Consider the following 16,731-nt stretch of genomic DNA (forward strand, 5'->3'; position numbering starts at 1 on the left):
ATATTTCTTTTATCTGACTGAACACCGAAGGTAACTTTTCATTGTTTTCAATAGCTTAAATAAACGTAAAAAATCGATACTTTTGAATGGATCTTCGGTGATCGTTTCACTTTTATCAGTGAATGCATTACATTATTATTTCACGTCTTTATCATTTTAAAATAATAAAATACTGAAAAAGATCATAAAGAATTACATTTAATGAATTTTATTCAAATTCAGATTCAACTTGAATTTTTATTCATTCCGTATTGTCTCACATTGAAATCTTATTTACAAGAAGGTAGTGGAGGCTTATTATCGGCTCTACTCGATATTTTTGCACATCAACATTCGCAAACTCGTGCTCAGAGTCGTCCCAAACACCGTGCAAGTTGGTCACTTCGCGTTGGCTCGATCGATTCGCGTTTCTTGCTTAGAGTTTGGGAGCTGATAAAAGTGTCTGCAATTGAGGCTGATTTTAGTATCATTTTGCCAAGTGGTTGATGTGTGAGTGCCTTATGATCAAATCAGAATGCGAGATTTTGTGATATAAGTCAGTGAAGAACGTCTAGCTGACCGTAATTTAAAAAAAAAAAAGATATATAACATTATTTTGCAAATAATAAAGTCAAAATACATATTCATTGGCTTCTAAATTTGCAAGTTCTGTGGCTGTGAGTGGATCGTCTTTGCCACTTTGTTAGCGAATGTATCAGTGTATGTGTTTAGCTATATTTAAATTATCTTTAATGTGATACTGCAAGTATCGCAACAATATAAGAAGATCGCAGTGTAGTAAAACCCGTGTGATCGTGCAGTTTCTAACCGGCACAAACTTCCAATAATTTTTCTCTCAAATAATATGAGAGAACGAAATAAGACTATCATTTTAGCATATAAATGTGTTTTTCGTTCCTAAGTGCCAAATGATACGCTAGAATTGCAACAAGACGAAACATAAATGTCAATATTTGGATATTTTGAGCAAATTGCAGAATAATTTACTGAACAATGTATAGTACATGTTGTAAGTAATATTCTCTGGCGTACACAGCAAAATGTTTCTGTATATTTAATTGAATTTTTGCCTTAGTTGATCTATAATTTATCTTTTAATGTGACATTATTATCACATCTGCCTCCACTTTGCATTTCATTTGCTTATCGTGCAAGTCATGCTAAATTACCCCATTTAAGTTTAATTTGGACGCGTAAAAAATAAGACTTAAAATATGTGAAAAGTTAAAATTAAAGATGAAAAGCAATCAAAAATAAAGACACTGTCATTGTGAGAACAATACATAAAGTGAATTTTTATATAAAAGTTGAATAGATAACATGTTTAAAATTTTCAAGGGGCAATCAACTCGCAAATCTAGAATATTACCCCATGTTATATTGAAACGAATATCCACAATTTACTTTAAATAGCACTGAGAAACTAGGATGGTAAAATTAACTATGCTGCATATAAAATTTTAATAGACGGATAGTAAAAAAAATTACCCAGATAGTGGAAAGCGCTCTACCCTCGGACGAATCAAGCTTCAAACCATTCATTTTATCAATCCGTTTTAAATTATTTCGGTCCATAATGTTATATTTTAATAGTTGCAATGCCTCAAATTTCGAGAAAAGAGCTATGGATGAAATGTTTTAAATTTTTTTAAGAAGATCTATTAAGACTAAACCTATCAAGATTGGTCAAATTTACCGGTTTAAAATTTTTTAAAACTAACACATATTTGACTGGTACAAAGTCGCTATTAAACTTTATGAATTTCTTACAATATGTGTGTAATATATTTTTCGATTCTAAGGGTAAAATTAGGTAATTTGGAACCATTTATAATTTGGGACATTTGAGACTTTCTCATTGTTTCAGATGAGCAAAGAGAAAACAAAGACCGCGTAATACAAGAAAAAGGCGACTAAGAAGAACAGACTCAGCTTTTCTTCATTTTGAATTTCTAAAACGGTGAGAAAATCTCAAATGTCCCAAATTGTAAATGGTTCCAAATTACCCCATTTTACCCTAAATTTTAATTTTTTCCTCTTTACCAAGAAAAATTTGTTGAGTATCCTCTTACCACGGTCTGTCATTTGACCGAGCGCGCTAGGAAAACGACCAACGGTCGGTACATTTAGTGTTAAGAAGAGATAAGATTATGCCAGGGGTCAGTTCTCCATTTCGGATTACCAATGCATCCAGGCCACAATTGGGCCCCTTATGCTTCCGCATCCCTATTCTATCCTTATTCCCCGATACGGGTAGCCGCTCCATATCACAGCTCTGTGGGCAATCAGTGCCGCTGGTGCCGCTACTATGTCACAGCAGCCCGTCTCGGTGTGTATTTGGGATCAGTGACAGTGAATATCTGTACCGACCGAAGTATCACTTTCATGTCGAAACTCGTTCTCATACCAGCCTCTATTGCTTAGTTTAGGTGGTTCACTTTTTTGCCAACATGCACTGCACCATTGCATTGGCATTAGTATTCATTCATTCATTTAACGGATTCAAAGCCGATATGGCATGAGAAATCTTTTTCTGCTGCTGCTCAGCTTTGAACCCGAGACCTCACAGCGATAGTCACTGCTGTGTCCACTGACATACTTGAGGCCCTTAGTGTTGAGAAAATCTGGAAGATTTCTTATATAACGGTATTGATTTTTTAATTAAAATTAAGGTTATCGTTTATTAATTAACTTTAATGAATTAACCCATTCAGTCAATGTACCAGAAATACTTGAGATAGAATGTTTATATTTTGGGATTAGTTTCCTACAGATTAATAGATGAATTTTTTGAAAAGAAAAAAAAATTATGCATTATGGGGCGCGGGGAGTCCCTGTCAAACACACGTCTTAACGGTCACTGAATTTAAATTCTGTGCATTAATTCATTGCAAACACTATTGCTTTAGATAGAGTAACTATCCAAGAAAACAAATTGGCAACTAGAAATCAAATCAGGAAAGAGGAAAGAGGCCAATTTTAGCAAATTCGACAGGATGTCGTATTTTCCGTCCGTCATTTTGAGTAAAAATTTTGCATGACCTTCCGCGAAGTAAGAAAACAATAACAAAATGTATTTTCATCTCTGTTGGACTATTTTTCCCAAGTAATTGAAGAACTAAAGTTACTAAAAATCCATTCCCGACAGCAATTCGGATAAAAATTGCCCAGGAATAAATAATCTAAAATAACTCAATTTGCGTATGATGTATAATACCATGGTAAGGAGTGGGTTAAGTTTATTAATGCTAACATGTACCAATACGTTGTGCAAAAGTTTAGCCCTCTGTCAGGGAAGACATCCTCAAGACGATTATTCTATAAATCGCACTTACTACGATAATACATATAACTTATTTGAAGTTACGGTGTCCTTAGTTTAGTCTTACTAACATTTCTTCAGAAGTTGAACCTACTTTGATCTTTCGTTTAAAATCATTTTAAAGTAATCAGACTATAGTAAGAATTTTATTTCCTGAAAGATATATTATTGTAGTTTGCACATTTCCATTAATGAATGTGAAAAATTGAAAGTATTAGATTGAGAAGGAAAGAAGTTAGACCGCCTGTGGACGGTATTAGTTCACATGTAAAATTTTCAAAAATCACTGATCTTTTTATTTAATTATTTTGGCTGTTCTATTAAAATATATTATTGTTTTTCAACATATAATATTAAGTCACTTATGGTTTTTCGACCGTATGGATATTTCAGGCAAGTCAAGGTGGGAGTTCGGTCTATTTTTTTTGTTCTTCAATTTATTTCTTCAGCCAGGCTGAAGAAATAAATTGAAGAACAAAAAAATAGACCGAACTCCCACCTTGACTTGCCTGATATAATATTAAGCATAGAAAACAATTGAAATGACATGAAGACTACCCAGAATGAGTAAAATGATCGATTTCTGTGAATTAAGCGAGATTGACAAAAAAAGAGCAGACATCAACAGTGATGACGAATTCCCTTATTCGACCTTTAATGCCTCAGATCGTGAAAGCCAGAGGGCCAGAAGATGAGCAATGTATTTCCAAATACATTTAAGTGATTCAAGAAAGTGACGTCAGTTTTATTAACACATCTTCAATTTCATTACCGCCTAGTTCAAAAAATTGTAAACGTTTTTTCCTAAAAAATATAATTTTTTAGATCCATAAAAAACGTTCAAAATTAATTTATTTTACTATTTATACACTATTTTTCAATAATAATATTATAGTTTTTTGATGCCTTAAACAGAAATGACCGTCTCCAGGCGGTTTTTACCTTTTCCTATGAAGAACGGATAATTTTTTATTGAGTTTATTTAACGATTAACTACTATTTAACTACTTTTTTCGCATACTAAAGAAACTGTTAGAGGAACGTAGCAACTAAAAAGTTTTGAAATTGTGAGCTATATTTTTAAAATATTATATTTCTTACAGAAGTTACCAAATATTTTTTTGTTTTGAGGGAGTGCTTGGTGCAATTGGTAAGAACGTTCGGCTCTTGGGCGGCAAGACCCCTGGCTCGACCGTGATAGTTGTGAGTTCGAATTCCGCCCGATGCAAATTATTGAAACATCTTAATGGACATTTTTCACGAAATATTGTAAACTGAATAATGAATTTGTAAAATGAATAATGTACAAAAAGGCAAAAATAGCCCAGTACATCAGTAAAATATAAATAAGTAATTTTTTTTTTGAAAATTTGTGACATAGTGGGTGTTTTTATTTTTAGAATAATTTTGATTCGCTAAATATGAATCATTTTATTTATGAATTTATGAATTTTGTTTCATAAAATTCTTTTATAAAGTTTGTTCTAAAGATATACAATAAAAATTTTAGATGAGTTTGCAGAACATTAAATACCTTCAAAATGTTACCTGAATAGTATTTAGTTTATTAACAAACTGGTAATAAAACGAGTCTGAATACCACAAATTCGGTAAAATAAATTTTTCATCAATTACTATTATGAAATGGAATTAATTGAGATGCAAATACTGCAAGATTATTTTACAGAAATTCTTAAACATTACCTTCTATTAATAATTTATTTGTATTAAGAAAAACATTGAAATATCCTTTATTTTTCCTATAAAATGAAATTGATATTTTTTTTTTTATTATTGGGACTGGATTATGTTAGTTGTTTGCCCTTTTAGAATATTTCTACAATAATAATGCACTATATGATTTGTTTTCCTCCGTAATTTTAATTACAAATTTACTGCAATTATGATGATTAATCGTGAAAATTCTTGTAAAATAAGAATATGGAAAAAAAGAATATTTCGTTCCTCAATTCTAAAATTTCATTATGTATAATTTCAATAAGTTATTAGGTTTGTAAAATAAAGAAAGAAGTATGATAAGTAAAAAGAGATAAGAATAGAAATGTTCAAAATATCTGAGGTATTATACTAAATGGCCTCTACACATTAGAGAAATTTATGTCCATATTGAAGTATATTCCCCACGCTTGTATAGGAAAAACTCTTCAATATGAACATAAGTTTTTCTAATGTGTAGAGGCCATAAAAGACTTGAAGATGCAACTCAATGGAATTGCCATTTACTTCTCTCATTCTTTCTTAAACATTAAAAGCCACTTTTTGCCCAAAATTCGCAACATTTGCAGGAGATAAGAAGTCGAGACAAAGTAATAATTTATTTCTCTTGTTAATTTAGCAAATATGAATAAAAAAAGTGTCACCATAGAAATTATCTCCAACGAGTATATTTATCATTTAATTTCTATGGATTTGATTATATGGGAGAATGTCTGGACGGTTATGCTCCTGGCCTGGACACATCGGAAACAAATAATGTATCTTATTTTAATGTCTATTTACATTCATTCCGAAATGGATCACTCATGATGCTAACGGAACTAATGCCATTATTATTATTAATATTATATAACCCACTTAAGCGAAGAAAACTGAGGATGGTGATACGGAAAGAGGGAAAAAAACAAATCAAGAATACCTGAGCCTCTGGCAAGAAGTTGCTCAACAGTAAAATTTGCAAAAGTTCTTTCGCCTTTCGAAATATGTTCATATGGAAATCTAAATAACATGCAAAATACGCATTTTTATAGACTTAGAAAAATTTAATCTAAAAATCAATGCACCTAATAAATTATAGTGTAAAATCTGCATATTGATACATTCAGCACATAAACAGTGACCGCCCAGAAAATTGCAATAACTTGTACGTTGATCTTCCGTTTCAAGTTTACACACAGAGAAGTGATTTTGAGAAAGCGGTGTTGAATTTGGGGTTGAATTTGGTGTTGGTGTTGCTTGAACACCAAACGTAGTAGCATTCACACCAAATTAACACCTAGTTTTGAATCAATGGTGTTCTATGAAATGCTTTGGCGGTGTTGTATTAACTCCGCCACAGAAATCTCTGAAATGGTGCAAAAGTAACACCATCAATTTTCTAAACAGTGCTGTTGCAACGCCAAACGGTGTTCGTCGCTCACCATCGACCACACACACAGAAAAATGAAAAATTCTTAAACAGAAACACCCAGGAATTTAATTTCAAATCCCATCCAATGAATGCCAATGCCCTAATTCTAAATCCTTGATCATAGTTTTAGTTGCAAATCTGTAATTCTAATTGTAATCTCTAATTTTGGAATATCGTGTGTGCCGATGCAAGGGTTCCCGATATGCTTTGAATACATTATAGGAGTTCGTGGTGCAGCTGGAAGATGCTCGACTGTCATCACAAAGGTCGCGTGTTCAAATCTCGGCGCAGGCTTTTAATGTTGGAAAAAGATTTTCACGCACCAAATGGCTTTGAAATACAGAGAATATCATCCAGGGAGGGCCCCAAGCCATCAAACAATGGTCAAAAATTAATAAAAATCACGCAGAAAAATGGAAAATTCTTAAATAGAAACACCCAGGAATTTAATTTCAAATCCCATCCAATGAATGCCAATGCCCTAATTCTAAATCCTTTGATCATTTAGTTTTAGTTGCAAATCTGTAGACATTTTTCATTTATTGGTGTAAAAGGAACACCTATATTTTCTTGAGATGGTGTGATACAAAATCCACAATGGTGTTCCAACAACGCTAAATTTGGTGTTAATAATTGGTGTAAAATTGGTGTAATCAGAAACCCAAAGCCGGTGTTAGTTACTTTGTGACACCACTTGGTGTATTCTGAACACCGAATTGGGGTTAGTTGATTTTGGGGTTGAGGTTGGTGTGTCCGACAACACCATTTGGAGTTGTTATGCCACTAAAATTTCTCTGTGTGTACAATATATTATTATATCATTAGCAACATTTAGTACACAATAATTATTAGGCATTAGGAAGGGTGAGGCAAATTACTTAATTTAAATTGTGAGACATTGTTGCAAACATAAAAAAAGTAGTAATAACATTACTTGAATGGTATTGATCTCATAATAAAGAATATGATACAGTTTTAGTATATGTAAACTTGAGAGCTATCTCGCTAACTCTTATGTCGACCGCACAATAACTTTTGTTTTATAAAGATGTTTATAATATTTCAGTAAGAATAAATGAGATCTAGATCTAGTCACCTCGCTCACTCTCATAGGTAATTTCGCAAACATTTTTACAAAATGAAATTTATTGAGCTTAGCCCATTATCTATATATTTCAAATTTCTAATAATTTTATATGCAAATAAATTAAAGTCCGTTTTAAGTAAGTCTAGTCCATTGAATCCATTGATTATAATTGTACATACATATATTATCCTGAGGTACGTATCTCAGTTAAATTCAAAATCTGTGTGGACACCACCGAATTTTAGGAAATTCTAAGGTTGGTTTGAAAATCCTAGGAATAGACATTTAGACTTCTTTATTGAATTGAATTGAATCATTTTGAATTGTGTTTTTATTTACATTCCGATAAAGAAAGTATTTAGTAGGACTATAATATCCATAGTTACATTAGATGGCTCATGTAATTTGCTGTTAGAATTTCGGAACGCCTCGAATGTCATTTTTTAACAGCTTGTCATAATGCTATTTCATAACAACAACAACAATTCGAAATTAAATTTAAATTTATTCACCATTATCCCCAACGAACAATAACTTTTATTTTGTAAACATGTTTTTGACTTTTCAATGAGAGTGAGTGAGATCTAGTCATCTCGCTCTCTCATAGGAAAATTTTAAAACATGTTTACAAACAAAAGTTATTGTACGGTAGTCATTATTTTCAACGCACAATGACTTCTATTTAGTAAACATGTTTTTCAAACTTTGGATTTGAACATTTTATGTTTTTGCTATATTCCTTTAATGAATAAGACTTCATAAAATGTGTGGTTTAAGGCTAGCTTTAAAAAAATATGACATTAGGCCAGATTAAATAAATATGAAATATGAAAAATATGAAGTGTTCAAAGCCAGAGTGTGTACGAAGCTTGAAAGGTTTTTCTTAAATTGTTTGAGTCGCTTCAGAAATAAACCAAAAAGCCTTGTTTAACTCTTAATGTTACCTTATAGACCTGTAAAAACCAAGAAATTAATAACAATTAATTTTAAAACTCAATAAAATTTATTAATACTTTACCTAAGGTGGCTGATGAATAGGCCTTTCAGAATCGTTGGACTTTAACCATGAAAATTTAAGAAAGGCGAATATTTTAGACATTAGCATCAATGAACGAAACATATCCGCATAATTTATTTGAGCACATACTGTAAATTCTACACCACGTGGCTAAAGTACGTTAAAAGTCAACAGAAACCTTTTGGAATAGACTCTAACACTTTGGTAATTCGCATAAATTGTTTTCTTTTTTGTAGTCAATTATTTTTCTCTCTTTATACTCAATGGAAATTTATTCTTAACATACTAAAGGAGAGATCTGCAGAAATAATGTTGATGTGACCGTGATATGTTCTCAATGATAATTTTGCTGCGATATTTATCAATTTAAATTTATTCCCTTATGGAGGCAAAACTTGATAAAGAATCTTTATCGGTTCTATATTGAGAAATCTTTTTCGATCATAGTTTTCTAAATTGATCGAACCAAATATAAAACAATCAAATACTTTTAATAATATAACTTTAAATTCATTATTGTAAATCGGATAGTTTTTCTTAATAATGATAATAATACATTGCAGTAATAAATTTTATGGAAAACTTCAATCACGTTATTAAAAGGTAGATCAATGTCAGTTGAAAATTCATGCTTTTTTCTGATTAAGAATTCCTTTTAAAGAATAATAAATCAATAACATGCAGAGCGTAGTTTGGTTCGGTGACTTGCACTAATAAACGTTAAGTGCATATTTACAGATATCTGCACAGATTGACTGATATTAATCTGCAATTTTCACTGAAATGCCAAATCTGACGTGAAACAGACAAGAGAAGTTTGCATTTATGTCACACAAATTAAACTGACGTAAGTCTAGTTTGACAACATAATACAAATAATCATCTTTACGGTCGCTGAGCAAATGATATACAAGTTATTTCTAAGGAAGAGATATTGTCTCATGAGGAACTGTGCAATATTTAAGAATAATAGAGCAGAAGATATGTACTTGATGCTTGTGAATTTTTGAAAGTCAGAAGACCTATCGTTAATATTCAAAATCATATGATCAAGATATTTTTGTTTGCATCAGCAACTGTACTAAATGAGAACTTACAAAAAAACTTTTCTGTTTTATTTTTTTAATGGCAAGGTAATTCATAATGAGATTTGAATGACATTCTCAATGATTTAAAAATACGATTATTAGTGAAAGAAAATTCTAGAAAAGTGTAGTTTAAGAGTTAAATAAAAGCATTATTTGAATATACATTTATTTAAACATTTTGAGTTATTTTTAATATTTCAAGGATATAATTACTGAATATGATTTTATTATGTAATAGATATAACTTGTAATTAAAAAAATCAAATTAACTACAGTTGAAATAAAATCGTAAACTTTACGACTCTGAGTTGTATATAGAGGACGGTGGGGCAGATTAAGGCCGCAATACTTTCATCTTTTGCGAATTTTCTTATCTGGGCTAAACCCTTTAATGCTGCAATTCTTGAGCTTCTCATTCTTTTATCAGATCATTAATTTCACTGAGTTTGCCCGATGGGTTCATAATAATCAGGTATCTAACACCTAATTATTTATTAGATGGTTTTGAATATTTACTTTAAGTAATTGTTCAGAGTCACTCAGAAAAGGGCAGTTCTAACTTTGTATGGGATTTGCAAAAATACAGCTCTTGTCTGTAAGAATATTTTAAGAGCCGAATCAACCTAAACATGTCGTGCTTTGAATTAAGAGTTGTGTTCTAAAACAGATCAACCAAGAGTTGGCGTGTCTTGAGTGAAGTACCGTCTCACTAGAAAATTTTCAGTGGCTTCCAGTGCTGTCAAATGGCAGACAAAATATTTTACAGTGCAATTAATTCGCAAAGTGGTGATTGTTTTCGCGAATTTTATGAATAAAATTATAGTGAAAATTGTGGGAGAAGCCTTTACGAGTAGTGAAGTGTCTTGTGGTTAAAAAAAATACAGTGCCGACAAGAATATGTGAAAATTAGGTGAATTATTGCTCGAAAAATACAAAAATATTTTTTTCTGAAAAACAAAACATTGTGGCTCACGAGCTCGCTCGAGCCTCTGGAGTGTTGTGCAATAGTGATTTTTTATTTAAAAATCAGTGAAAAATTTAAAAGATTTTTGCGAGATGGTTCCGGTGAAAAAAAAATTGTAAACATGTCGGGCATCCCGCTCATCGATAGTCAGATGGAAAAAAATGTTTCTAAATGTGAGTCTTGATTTGGCCAAAAAGTGATCAATTTCGCTAAGAAAAAAGAATAGGGAATGTGAAATACAATAGATTAAAAATGTATACAGTGATAGTTCAATAAAAAAACGTGAAATTCAATTGCGTTTATTATTTGTGAGTGTACGTCAACATTGTTACGATACAGCAGAAAAAATATGATACTGGAATCAAAGCTCGTTATGCTTTGCTCCAAGACCTGCTCGGTGCTTAAAATTCCTTCAGAGACATTCTTTTTAATCTTTGAAAATTCAAAGACTATACGTTCTTGAGCCAAAGCATGTTTTAAAATAAATGCTTTCGTTCAAGTAAAATAGTCTTTAACCCAAGACACAAATGCCCGTTCTTATTTCAAGAGCTAAATTAAGAGCTGTTTCTACAGAGCTCTTTTCTGAGTGGTGGACTTTCAATGATCTGACCCACTCGACCAAAAAAAAAAATCATTTTTTTCTGGATATCTAAAGGAAAACATAACTGTAAATAGTTGAAGGGAAATTTAGTTCTTGGGTAACGATTTTAAAATTACTGAAATTCAGCAATTATTAATTTTAATTTATAAATAAATAAAACATTATGTAAATATACAAAATAAATATACTGTTCCATTTATCTCTCTTTAAATCCAAATCAAAGTTCATGTCTAAAACTGTTCCGCCTTCTCCTAGAAAAATAAGTGCCTATTACCTTGGTAAGAATTTTATTGGATTTGTTGAAGAAGACTTTCCATGGAAATTCAATACTCGACGAGTTAATGAAATGACGTAAGTGAAATTATGCAAATTCACAAGAAATATCTAATTAAAAGATGCTTAAAATTAATTGAAAAAATCATATTGTATAATATTACAATTTGCTAAGTAACTGTTTGAAGTATGAAGTTTGTTGATAGGAAATTAAAAACCTGCATCAGTTCTTGCTGATGATTATACTAGAATAGAAGATATAGAAATTCAAAAAGCGCTATTAGGTTGCCGGCTTTTCGTGGATTAGATCACGCAGCGCAGCATTAATTTTGCTTAATTGATAAACATTTCTTCTGAACACAAAACCTGCATAAATTTGCGACCTTCGTGGATTATATTGCACTGTTTCTTTCAGCAGATGGTGAGGGAAAAGTTTTTTTAGCATAAAAGGAATTGATAAAAAGCATGTTCGAAAACATAGGTAGTAACATTTATGATTCAGTGTTCAAAATAACGTCATTTGAAGGAAAGCTTACAGTATGAATCCAAAAAAAAATCCAGTGATAAGTCCAAATAAGCTTAAGGTACTTGAGATTCTTTACAGGTAACCTCGAAATTCATGCAACTCGGAGTGCTCAAATTTAGAATGCATGAAAATTCGATTTTGAATAGAATTTCGCGTCGAGCCTATTTTATTCATTTCATCAGTCAAAAACCGTTTGTTCGACGTGATTCTTTACCCCTAAATTTTAACCCGCAATTGAATTCTTACGCATTCCGAATTGAAAGCATCCCGAGTTGCATGGATTTAGAGGTCATGTGTAAAGAATCTCACCACCATAAGCTTATATGGGTCTATCATTGGTCGTTTTCTATTCTAAATAGTTTAGGTTCAGAAGACCAACAAAAGAGGAAAAAGTTAATTGAAATCGGTTAATAAACATTACACACAGAATCCGGCCAATTTCGATACGTAAGTGTCAGGGTGTAGGGGAAAGTACTCTCCCTTCGAACGTTCATGCCTTCGAATAATGTGAATTTCTTTCACTTTTCCTAACAGACTTACACATAATTATCACATAATATTATCAATAATTGATAATAAGCTAACTATTATTTAATAGAAATGTGTAAGTTTCTCAGGAAAACTGAAAGAAAATTCACATTATTCGAAAGCATGAACGTTCGAAGGGAGAGTACTTTCCCCTAGTGCGGTGGTTATTATTTAATCGTATCGAGACACTTTATTTGTATTACAATGTAATCTTTTACAACGTGCTCGTGTTGGAAGAATCTGCTGATCGTAGATCGCCTAGAAACGCCTTCCCCATAGTGTTTTGCGCAGAGGCTGTGCATTTTATTAAGTTTTTATCACATGTGAAAATGTCTTTTTCTAGACATTCAGTTGCTTGCCCGGGTGGGACTCGACCTCAGAGCTGTGAGAGTAAAGTCAGAGATCTCACCGCCTAGAAGCCAACGGCATGGCCTACTGCGCCACTGAGATCCCATGCGGTCGTGTTCTGATGGATAAGACCCATCGCTAGAAAGGTTTTCTATCTCACACAATAAACTAAAATTTCATTAAAATCGCTTCATAAACACTGAAAATACGGTCCGGTCCTTCCGGTCAAGACATTACCAGTTATAGCTCAAGGAACATAGTAGAAGTAGTGTGATTCACCGTTTTCGAAATATTCAACATCAAGGTTGCAAAAATCGTTTTTAGATCAATCGGACATTAAATTAAATCGGATGGTATTGGGGTGCAGAATAGTTGTAACATTTAACGAGAGCTCTCCAAATCACAAAAATTTTTCAAATTCTGACAATTAACCGGAGTAATGGTCATTTGAAAATTAAATTGTTAACCCCTTTTAGCGCGGGTCAAGGGGGTCGGGGGGCCTAAGCTCGAACCTCTTAGGCCCAGCTATAACATACTAAGATTTGAGATCGATCGATGCCATATGGGCTGAGTTATTGAGAAAACAAAATTTGAAGGTATTCCAAAATTCGGTTGAGGGAGGGGGGGGTGGATCTGACATCACCTACTGTTAGCCACCCATACACACTTGCCGAAACCACTTGTCGATATCTCTCTCCGTTCTCTCTCCAGAGGTGACTATACGATGGACGGAGAGACGGGACGTCCACGAAAATCAATTTTTGGCGTATATGATATTCGTGATCTATAAGTGTCAAAACGTGTAAATCTAAAATTGGGCCCAATCTGACAAAGTCGAATTCCACCTGTGACAATAAAAGCTGAGATTGTAAAGAATATCAACTAAAAAGAAAAAGAGAAGATAGTAATTCCTTAGAAATACTAACAAGAATAGACTAAAGAGACGAAAATTAATTGTGAGAAATTATGGAGTATCATTTCTGGAACTTCTAGTACTATCAAAAAAGTACTATCACATCAATAAATACTATCCGTAATATTTGGTTTAAGTTAGATCTCAAACCAACTCCCTTTAACCAGGGCTCCTCACCCTGGTCGAAGCCCGTGAACTGTAGTTAGAAGTGTATCGCAGGCTCCTAGAAAGGCGAAAAAAAGAAACCGCTCGCTGATAAAGAAATGATGGAGGTTTACAGTACACCAGGATGTTGCGGTGCCGAGATATAATCATGAGGGCTGAGACCACATAAGTATCTAATGCATTTGCTAAAGGTCAATGTCAAAGAAATAACGCGAGAAAAAACTCCGTCCCGTATGTTATTGGAATAAACAATGTTCTAATAGAGTACAGGCGAGTATTGCATTATAAGTCCACTCCAGAAAACGTCGAAGAGTTTTGAGTATCGAATAAACCTTCTGGGTGATGGTAGAAGGTGTCGTCAGACCAAGTAATTAAAAAGAGTGACTAAGCGTCTCATGCTTTGCGAAATACCCGAACTCGTGAGTTATGTTATACCTCAAAGACCTTCCACATATTTACCGATTTACTGATTCATAACCGATTTGAACCAATTAATAAATTACTCAAAAAATCTCAAAAAATCCAAAAATAATTTAGGAGTAGTATTATTGATTCTTGGACAAAAAATGCTCAGCGGTTCATGACACGTTTATAACTAATTGGAACTGGCTCATATTTGTGAGAAATTCAAAGACATTTTCAACTAGCTCAAATATGATCCCATTCGCTGTTAAATATGTTCTTTTCAGCTTTTTACTTCTGATTTAGAAAAATTGGTATTAGGATTAATTCAACAGTTTTGTACAGTAGACTCTCTCTCAATCGGACATATGGGGCAAAATGTCATCCAAATTATCGAGGGATTTGGGCATCAAAATCATTATAAATTCCACAAAAAGGGCTCAAGTTTTAAGAATCACGATAAAACATGGAGAAATACAGCGAATTTCAACAAATTTACTTTAAAATCAATCGTGAAAATCGTCAACAAAATTTTGCGTCCTATTGAAAAAGAGCCGATTGAGCGAGAGTCTACTGTATTTTCGTATAAGAACGAATGTCAACCTAGGTAATCTCTAAATCATATCCAAAAATCATATCCTTAAAGACAAGATTTTGGAGGTAGTAGAGGACTAAGTTAAAAATGAGAGGCCTGTTAACCGTCCTTGGGTCGAAATACGGAGATCTCCTGAAGGTCCCTTGTTTCTATCTCTTACCGTTTGGCCTTGAGGCGCGATAACGGACGAATGGACAAACAGTGTGACGTCATTTGTCAGAAAACGTCTGAAATGCAAAAATATACTGGGAAAAGTAGTTTACGGTGGGGGTTCGGGTGGAAGTTGTAAATCTTGAAGGCTGAAAACATCACGGGATATAGGGGAAGTGCTTATAATTTTGGACAGTCTGCATATAAGCATCGATATCCTAAGTTTGAAGTGCCATATTTTCAATACTAATTGACTTTTCTTGTTACTCTCTTTTCAGAAGGATTGTTTAGAAACTTGGCAAGCTATTTATCATCTCATTTTTACTAAAATTAGTTTTAATACGTTTAAAAATGAATTGATATGTAGAGGTGAATTTGACTCTTATTTTGGACAACTTGGTTATTAATTTTTACAACTTGTCTGTAAATTTGGACAGATAATCCGCCTCAACAGGATGCCCATTGTTCTTCATTTCATGAACCAATCTTACCAAGTCCTCTTCCTGGTCATGTAAGGGAAACGTGGAATGTCACAAGAAGCCCAGAAACTTTCCATATCATTCATTAAAGTGAGTTGACTTCGGTACTCCAAGTACGTGCGGATTCGCTCATTCCCTGCCCTTTCCGGGAGCCTTTCAAGGCATTTCTCACTGCATCTCTTTCGTAGAGATGATGCTCCTTCATTTCTCCAGGCATTTGTCCAACCTAGTCATCACAAAAGCTAAAACTTCACGAAATTTCGTGAGAAAAACACCTGTCCAAAATAAGAATCATCACCTCACTGGTGAATGTCTTAAAAAATTTCCCATTTTTCACACGAAAAATATAATTCACAAGGCAAATCTCACTTCAGGTCAAATGTACAAATCATCAGTAACGTGAATCAACACAATATTCAATGAATATTCAATAATATGACTCAAAAACAGCGAACAAACTTTGTTAGTACTTCACTAAAACTAAATAAGACTGAAGTAAGCCACGAAGTTCTGTCATATTTCTCGTAAGCAATTGCTCACACTGAATTTTCAACAAAGCAATTTCAACTCAAATCATATTCAAATTTTAACGTATTTAGTGTCAAAATATTCCAAAAGGAACAAATATTTAGATATAATTCATTATTCATCAAATATTGGAATAAAAATCCATCATTTTAATCAATTTATTTTTAGTGTCCAATGTTATCCTCAAAGTGTCCAAAATAAGAAACTGGACAAAATTAGAAGCATTTCCCCTACTCATTATACTTCTTTCTCTGTGGAGTTCGAGTATTAAAAATAACTCCTAAATGCGAGTGTGATCGTCATATGGAATTAATTTTTCATGAATTTTGAGTTGAACAGGTTTTTTAAATATTAAAATAGATTGAGATTTTATTTCGAAATTATTTAAGGACTACTGCGACACCCGTGTTCCAAAAACGAAAACCAATTTTTTTCTAATTATTTAAAGGTCAAAATAACTTTCTGTAGTTAAAAAAGTAGTTTTGTTTTTGGGACAGTGGTGTCCCACTCGTCCGTAAAGGGTTAACTCATTCAGTGTAGCTTAAACCTTAACAGATAGTAATTAGTAAGTTGGACAAATAAAGGAGAGTTTTAGA

General features: G+C 32.8%; 1 protein-coding gene across 9 annotated transcripts in view; it reads left to right on the forward strand.

Moving 5' to 3' along the window:
- Positions 1–332: 332 nt before the first annotated feature.
- The window catches only part of LOC129807293 (protein doublesex), a 228,148-nt gene continuing 211,749 nt past the window's right edge, over positions 333–16,731 (forward strand). For 5 of the 9 annotated variants that reach the window (XR_008752257.1, XR_008752262.1, XR_008752263.1 and 2 more), the window contains exon 1: positions 333–1,009. The gene's annotated coding sequence lies outside the window, so the exon portion shown is untranslated. The remainder of the gene's footprint in view (positions 1,010–16,731) is intronic. The other 4 variants (XR_008752256.1, XR_008752259.1, XR_008752265.1 and 1 more) reach the window with 3 other exon arrangements.

This window comes from Phlebotomus papatasi, chromosome 3 (genome assembly GCF_024763615.1).
Source record: "Phlebotomus papatasi isolate M1 chromosome 3, Ppap_2.1, whole genome shotgun sequence".
Taxonomy (NCBI): Eukaryota; Metazoa; Arthropoda; class Insecta; order Diptera; family Psychodidae; genus Phlebotomus; species Phlebotomus papatasi.